This window comes from Helianthus annuus, chromosome 2, assembly GCF_002127325.2.
Source record: "Helianthus annuus cultivar XRQ/B chromosome 2, HanXRQr2.0-SUNRISE, whole genome shotgun sequence".
NCBI classification, from domain to species: domain Eukaryota; kingdom Viridiplantae; phylum Streptophyta; class Magnoliopsida; order Asterales; family Asteraceae; genus Helianthus; species Helianthus annuus.
In genome coordinates, this window is record NC_035434.2 from 72,057,096 (window position 1) to 72,066,052 (window position 8,957).

Genomic DNA, 8,957 nt, shown 5'->3' on the forward strand with positions numbered 1-8,957 from the left:
AGCCACTGTCAAGCTAGCGTAAGTGAAAACGTTTCAACGGGGTGTCACATCATCCCCCCGTTAGTTGGGAATTTCGTCCCGAAATTCGGGTGTAGCTTCAGTGCTGGGGTTTTCGTTTGGGAACAACTGGGGATACTTGTGCTTCATCTGGTCTTCCCGCTCCCAGGTATACTCTGGGCCACGCCGCGAGTTCCAACGGACTCGTACAAGAGGTATCTGGCTACGTTTGAGGATCTTGATCTCTCGATCAGTGATTTCAATCGGTTCCTCAGTAAAGTGTAGCTGTTCGTCAATAGTTAGTTCCTTGAAAGGAATCACAAGTGTTTCATCCGACAAACACTTCTTCAGGTTAGATATGTGGAAAACGTTGTGTACCGCACTCAGTTCTTCAGGCAGGTTCAATCTATAAGCAACCTTACCGATCTTCTCGGTAATTTCGAATGGTCCAATGTATCGCGGATTAAGCTTGCCCCGTTTACCAAAGCGAACCACACCCTTCCAGGGTGAGACTCTAAGTAGAACCCGGTCACCGACCTGGAATTCCAATGGTTTCCTACGCTTATCAGCGTAACTCTTTTGACGGTCACGAGCTGCCGCCATGCGTTGTCTGATCTGGGCAATCTTTTCCGTTGTATCTACCACCATCTCTGGGCCCGTGATTTGACTATCACCGATTTCTGCCCAGCAGAGAGGTGACCGGCATTTACGACCGTACAATGCCTCAAAAGGTGCTGCCTGAATACTAGTGTGGTAGCTGTTGTTGTAGGAGAACTCTACTAGCGGTAGATGTTTCTCCCAGTTCTTGCCAAAATCGATCACACATGCTCTAAGCATGTCTTCTAGAGTCTGGATGGTGCGTTCAGACTGTCCATCCGTTTGCGGGTGATAAGCTGTGCTCATATCCAAACGTGAGCCAAAGGATTTGTGCATAGCTTGCCACAACTCCGAAGTAAAACGAGCGTCTCGGTCGGAAATAATTGAGGTTGGCACCCCGTGCCTCGAAACTACTTCCTTTAAGTAAATCTCCGCCAAGGTAGAAAACTTGTCTGTTTCTTTAGTAGCCAGAAAGTGCGCGGACTTGGTCAATCGATCTACTATTACCCAAATAGTATCATTTCCGCGTTGAGACCTAGGTAGCCCTGTAACAAAATCCATGGAAATTTGCTCCCATTTCCATTTCGGGATTTCTGGTTGTTGGAGTAGACCTGCCGGCTTCTGGTATTCTGTCTTGACTCTTGCGCAAGTCAAACATTTGCTGACGTATGTTGCTATGTGGGCCTTCATACCAGGCCACCAATACGTAGTCTTCAAGTCGTGGTACATCTTGTCCGAACCAGGATGCACGGAGTAGCGGGATTTGTGGGCTTCATCCATCACGAGTTCACGTAAATCTCCAAAGAGTGGAACCCAAATGCGCCCTGTTACATAGTAAGCGCCATCTTCCTTCTGTTCTAGTTGCTGTCTCGACCCTCGCAGAGACTCAGCCCTGATGTTTTCCGGCTTCAATGCTTCAACTTGAGCATTTCGGATCTGGGTAGGGAGGTTAGACTGGATGGTAAGTTGCAATGCTCGCACGCGCTTTGGTATAGCGTTCTTTCGGCTGAGGGCGTCTGCCACGACATTGGCCTTGCCCGGATGGTATTTGATGGCGCATTCGTAATCATTCAAGAGTTCGACCCATCGACGTTGTCGCATGTTCAATTCCTTTTGCCTAAAGATATGCTCGAGACTCCTGTGATCGGTGTAAATAGTGCACTTGGTACCGTACAGGTAATGTCTCCATATCTTAAGAGCAAAGACCACTGCTCCCAGTTCCAAATCATGTGTCGTGTAGTTCCTTTCGTGCGTCTTGAGTTGTCGTGAGGCGTAAGCAATGACTTTCTCGCGTTGCATCAACACGCAACCGAGCCCATGAATAGATGCATCGCAGTAAACTACGAAGTCGTCAGTGCCTTCAGGCAACGAGAGAATAGGGGCGCTACAGAGGTTATCCTTAAGTCTCTGAAAAGCAGATTCCTGTGCTTCATTCCACTTGTAGGCGATGCCCTTCTGAGTGAGTATAGTGAGGGGTTGTGCGATCTTTGAGAATCCCTGAATGAATCTGCGGTAGTAACCCGCCAATCCCAAGAATTGGCGAACCTCAGTGGGAGTCTTAGGTGTAGGCCAGTTCTTTATCGATTCGATCTTAGCGGGGTCGACATGAATTCCGTCCTTGTTGACCACATGCCCAAGGAAGTGGACCTCTCGAAGCCAAAAGTCACACTTCGAGAATTTGGCGTACAATTGCTCCTTGCGTAAGAGTTCGAGGATAAGGCGTAGGTGTCGTTCATGCTCTTCTTGGCTTTTCGAGTAGATCAGGATGTCGTCGATAAACACAATTACGAATTTGTCGAGGTAAGGCTTGCACACTCGGTTCATGAGGTCCATGAACACTGCCGGCGCGTTGGTCATTCCGAAAGGCATAACGAGAAATTCATAGTGACCATAACGGGTCCTAAACGCAGTCTTGGAAATATCTTCGTCACGTACTCTCAACTGATGGTAACCTGACCGTAGGTCGATCTTAGAATAGTAGCTCGATTCTTGCAGCTGATCGAATAGGTCGTCGATGCGCGGGAGAGGGTAACGATTCTTGATAGTAACCTTGTTCAGCTCACGATAGTCGATGCACATTCGGAACGTGCCATCCTTCTTCTTGACAAAGAGTACGGGGGCTCCCCAGGGTGACGAACTAGGACGGATAAATCCTTTATCCAATAGTTCCTGTAGTTGCGTCGAGAGTTCCTTCAGTTCTGCAGGGGCTAGACGGTACGGTGCACGAGCTATAGGTGCTGCTCCGGGAGCTAGCTCGATTTGAAATTCGACCTGACGGTGGGGAGGGAGTCCAGGTAGTTCCTCAGGAAATACTTCGGGATAGTTGCATACTACAGGAAAATCTTCAATCCTCTTTTCCTTTTCGTGAGTATTGGTGACAAGTGCTAAGATTGCGGTGTGCCCTTTTTGTAAACACTTCTGGGCTTTCAGGAGCGAGATAATGCCTGTGACTTCTCCACCTTTGTTGCCTTGAACGATGAGGGGTTGGCCATAACGACGAGGTATACGAACTGCTTTCTCTTGACAGAGGATCTCAGCGCGATGTTTGGATAACCAATCCATACCAATGACGACGTCGAAGCTTCCAAGTTTGACGGGGAAAAGATCGATACTAAACGTGTGGCCAGACAATTCTAGTGTGCAGTCGTGGATCACGTGCGTGGCCTCGATGTTCTTACCATTAGCTATCTCGACGACGTGCTTAGAACTTAATAGTGCGGGCGAGTGCTTAAGTTTCTTACTAATGCGAAGGGATACATAACTGGCATCGGCACCGGAATCAAATAACACAGAAACATAACGATCATCAAGTAGAAACTTACCCGCCACGACGTTGGGATCGTTCCTTGCTTCACCAGCTCCAATCACGAAAGCTCTTCCCCTTGCACCATTCCCAGCATTGTTGTTTTGTTCATTGTTCCCAGCTCCCTGATTGTTGTTGCGATTCTGATTCAGTTCAGGGCAATCCTTTCGCATGTGCCCTGTTGCCCCACATTTAAAACATGCCCGGTTGTTTCCCTGCTGCTGTTGTTGTTGAGGTTGTTGCTGATTCTGCCTTGCTGGGAACTGACTCCTACAATCCTTGGCTTCGTGCCCCATCTTGTGGCATCGCTGACACTGACCCTTGTTACATGCCCCATTGTGGTACCTGTTACACTTGTTGCACTTAGGGTAGCTTCCCCGGTAGCCACCTTGTTGCTGAGTGCCCTTGTTGTTGTCAGTTTTCCTTTGCTGAGCTGGGGCCTGAGTAGAGTTAGCATCCTTGCCCTGATTTCCATCCCACTTTCGTTTACCATCACTAGAAGTTCCTTCCGCAGCACTGATCCTTTTGGGCAACCTGCCCTCCTCCACAGCCTGGTTGGTGAGTTTGTGGGCAAGACGAACCACGGGCTGAATGGCAGTGAGGTTGGCCGAGGTTACGTGGCTCCTGATTTCCGGGACTAAACCCTTGATGTACAATTCGATCCTTCGGTACATAGGTCGGGACATGTTTGGACAAAGAGCAGCATAGTCGTTGGACAGCTTGGTGTAGGTCTCAATCTCTGACCCAACCATCTTGAGTTCGTAGTACTCGTCCTCGAGTTTGTGGATGTCATCCCTGTGACAGTACTCTTCCTTGATCATATCCTTGAAATCTTCCCATACAGTAGCGTTTGCAGTCTCCAAGCCAAGCATTTGAATTTGCGCCTTCCACCATGAAAGGGCGCTTCCCTCAAGAGTACCAGTAGCAAACTTCACCCAATTAGCAGGGGGACACTCGCAGACAGCGAAGACAGCTTCGACCTTCTCGATCCAGTGCAGGAGACCTATGGCACCCTCAGTGCCACTGAAAGGAAGAGGCTTGCAATCCATGAAGGTCTTGAAGGTACAGACACGTGGTTGCACAGGCGCAGGCTGACCTATAGGGTGAGCTGCGAAAGCTGCAGCTACCGTGTTGAGCAGGTTAGTGAACTGAGCCTGAGTCATGTTGACGTTTCCTCGTCCGCGTCCACTCATTGTCTTCATAACCAGAAAACATAGTATGAGTGTGGTGTCGTAACATAGCGAGAATGAGATAGAAGAGAGAAAGAGTATCTATCTAATCAGGCAAACTAGTACGTATAGTAAAGCAGAAGCATAAGACAAACAAGCAAGCAAATATGGGTCCGAGCTATGAGGTCAGATAAGTCGAGCCTTGCACTTGGAGTGTAGTGTCGTCACGAGTCACGGGTTATAGTCTGGTTTTTCTCAAAAAGATTTTCCCCTTTTTAAAACCAAGTTCACTATAACCAATGGCTCTGATACCAATCTGTCACACCCCCAAAATCCACCTGCGGATAACACCCGCTTTGAGGGCGTGACTGACCAGGATCCAGCCACCAATTATACTGAATAATTAAGTTGATAACAAAAAGTAATACTTACTAACCATAAGGTTAGCAAATATCAAGTTCAGAGTTTAAGGTTTCAAGTTCAAACAGTAGTAAGTAGCGGAAGCAAAAGTAAGGCAGTTTAAACAAAGTTCATAGTTCAAAATAAGGTAACATGTCACACCCCCAAAATCCACCCGCGGATGACACCCGCTTCGAGGGCGTGACTGACCAGGATCCAGCCACCAATTATACTGAGTAACTCAATTGCTAACAAAAGTAGTACTTACTAACCATACGATTAGCAAGTGTTAAGTTTAGAGTTCAAGTCTTAAGTTCAGAGTAAAATGTAGCGGAAGCAAAATTAACAGTTTTAAACATTGTTCATAAAGTAAACAGGATAAATGCCCAACACACGGGCAGACGACCACTACACATCCCAAGCAGCTGCTCCAGTCACTGGCCACCTGCAAAGCATGCAGTAAGAGGGGGGGGGGGTCAACAATAATGCTGAGTGAGTTCACTAGTTGTCCAGTTTTAATTACCAAAAACTTGTTTCACCAGTTAATTTATCCGTTTATACATGCCATGGGGAGCTACCCCAAAAGTTAGCGACTAAACTGTTTTTCCAATACCGAACACTAGGTAACCGAATGCGTTTCCGCAGGATGCCCCGATGTCAATGTTCTATCATCATTGACGGATGCCTGAGTACATTAGTTCACGACCGATCCCATACCATGGCACGGTGTGAGGCTGGTAAGACCTAAATAGCGCTATCAACTAATAACCCGTTCGCCTGGCACCGGCGACTAATCGGTATTATGTAGTAGGGACTTGAGTGATAGAGTTGCGTTTAGTGCCGTTAGTTGCATTCCGTATAAACAGTAATTAACTAAAAAGGTTTCCCAATACTAGGGAAGATACAGTAAGTTTGTTCCCAATAACTAGGGAAGGAATGTGGACGGTATCCCCTTTACAAGGGGATAGAGTTGTTTCAGTCTCGTGTCCCAAACCACCGGGACGCATGCTTTTAAGTTGTGAACTCACCTTGGGTTGCTCGGTATGATACGTTACTTGGTTAAGTATGTTGGTCACCACGTCCTAGCATGGTTACCAAGTATGGGTCAAGTCGGGTACAAGTAAACACGTATAAGACACACTTATCGTAAATGCGAATAACTACAGTAGCAGGTATACATGCAGAAAGTCCAACATACAAACAGTGGGGTTATTGGGCCCAAAACAGTAACAGATACACAAGCAGTCCAGTTAGCAGACAATCCAACAAGTACATTGGCCCAATAACAGCCCAGTCGAGACAAAGATGACTCGCAACCAAGGTTGCGACTCGCAACCGAGGTCTCGGTTCGTCATGCTTTGGTTGCGACTCGCAATCAGAGATTCCGACTCGCAACCGGCGGTTCCGACAAAGCAGCTGTGGTTACGACTCGCAATCGGATCGATACGCGTTGATTGCGACTCGCAACCGGGAGGTCTCGACAAATCTTGGTGCGGTCTCGAGTAGCAACCAAAGGTTGCGACTCGCCACCGTGGTTTACGTGTGCATGAAGACCTTCTAGAACCTGTCATTTGTACGAACCAATGGAAATGCATTTTCGTGAAACCAATATGTACCATTACCACTAAAACATGTTTGTTTGTCTGATCATTAGCCAAAACAGATCAAATATACATATTTCAAAAATATTTCAAAGGCATTCAAATTGTTCTTCATGTTCCTCAACAATATTCAAACAATAATTATAACCAATCCTCCTAATAAGCTAAAAATCATTTAAACAAAGACATACTACTAAAACCCAAACCGTGCACTTAAAACCTCATAATCAAGCCCTTAATACGGTCATTCAAGCAATTAGCACATATCCGAAACATACATATTATTCGGCTAAAAATCATTCAAACAAGCATCTAGCATAATATCAAAACCATTTAACACCAAACCGGGTTATTTTTCATTAAGACACATAATCATTTCAAGAAATCACCTTTATCATCAAACAAGTCTTTTATATCACGATCAAGCATTAATAAGCACACAACCATAACAAACATCAACAATCATGAGCATATAAACACTAACCGGTAGAGACTTAAGGTGTGTGGGTTCGATGAATGAGCTTCCGGTTGGTGGTTCCGAGCTAAAGCCGAGTATGTTCTTGATTTGGTTGAACCCGAGAAGAAGAAGAGGGATTGTAGTGTTGTGCTAGGGTTTTAGGGTTTAGTGAAGAAGATGAGAGGAGAGTGTGAGAAGAGAGTGTGTAAAATGGATAAGGGAGGTGGGGTTGGGTTTATATAATGTTCCGAATGGGTTTAGTGGGGTTCCGGGTTGGGTTTTTGGCTACAAGGCCTTAACCGGCCCATTGCTACTGTCCACTCGAGACCATTCCGGGTCTCGAGTCGGGTCGAGGTTTCGGTTTACATATATAACACTTATATATATATATACATACACATAAGTAAATCGGCATTTAGCACATAATAGCAAATAGTTTTTCATACATTTTTACTGTTAGTCGATTACGTACACGTTCGTTACATCGAAAGGTTATCCGGAAAGATCCGAGGTGTCACATTATCCCCAAGTTTTAGGAACTTTCGTCCCGAAAGTTAAGGCAGCCACTGTCAAGCTAGTGTAAGTGAAAGCGTTTCAACGGGGTGTCACATCATTCCCCCGTTAGTTTGGAATTTCGTCCCGAAATTCGTTCGTAGCTTCAGTGCTGGGGTTTTCGTTTGGGAACAGCTGGGGATACTTGTGCTTCATCTGGTCTTCCCGTTCCCAGGTATACTCTGGGCCACGTCGCGAGTTCCAACGAACTCGTACAAGAGGTATCTGGCTACGTTTGAGGGTTTTGATCACTCGATCCGTGATCTCGATCGGTTCCTCAGTAAAGTGTAGCTGTTCGTCAATCGTTAGTTCCTTAAAAGGAATCACAAGTGTTTCATCCGACAAACACTTCTTCAGGTTGGATACGTGAAAAACGTTGTGTACCGCACTCAGTTCTTCAGGCAGGTTTAATCTATAAGCAACCTTACCGATCTTCTCGGTAATTTCGAAGGGTCCGATATATCGCGGATTAAGCTTGCCCCGTTTACCAAAGCGAACCACACCCTTCCAGGGTGAGACTTTAAGTAGAACCCGGTCACCGACCTGGAATTCCAATGGTTTCCTACGCTTATCAGCGTAGCTCTTCTGACGGTCACGAGCTGCCGCCATGCGTTGTCTGATCTGGGCAATCTTTTCCGTTGTATCTACCACCATCTCTGGGCCTGTGATTTGGCTATCACCGATTTCCGCCCAGCAGAGAGGTGACCGGCATTTACGACCGTACAATGCCTCAAAAGGTGCTGCCTGAATACTGGTGTGGTAACTGTTGTTGTAAGAGAACTCTACTAACGGTAGATGCTTCTCCCAGTTCTTGCCAAAATCGATCACACACGCTCTAAGCATGTCTTCTAGAGTTTGGATGGTGCGTTCGGATTGTCCATCCGTTTGTGGGTGATAAGCAGTACTCATATCCAAACGTGAGCCAAAGCATTTGTGCATAGCTTGCCACAATTCCGAAGTAAACCGAGCGTCTCGGTCGGAAATAATTGAGGTTGGCACTCCGTGCCTCGAAACTATTTCCTTTAAGTAAATCTCCGCCAAGGTAGAAAACTTGTCTGTTTCCTTAATAGCCAGAAAGTGCGCGGACTTGGTCAGTCGATCCACTATTACCCAAATAGCATCATTTCCGCGTTGAGATCTAGATAGCCCTGTAACGAAATCCATGGAAATTTGCTCCCATTTCCATTTCGGGATTTCTGGTTGTTGGAGTAGACCTGCGGGCTTCTGGTATTCTGTCTTGACTCTCGCGCAAGTCAAACATTTGCTGACGTATGTTGCTATGTGGGCCTTCATACCAGGCCACCAATACGTAGTCTTCAAGTCGTGGTACATCTTGTCCGAACCAGGATGTACTGAGTAGCGGGACTTGTGGGCTTCGTCCA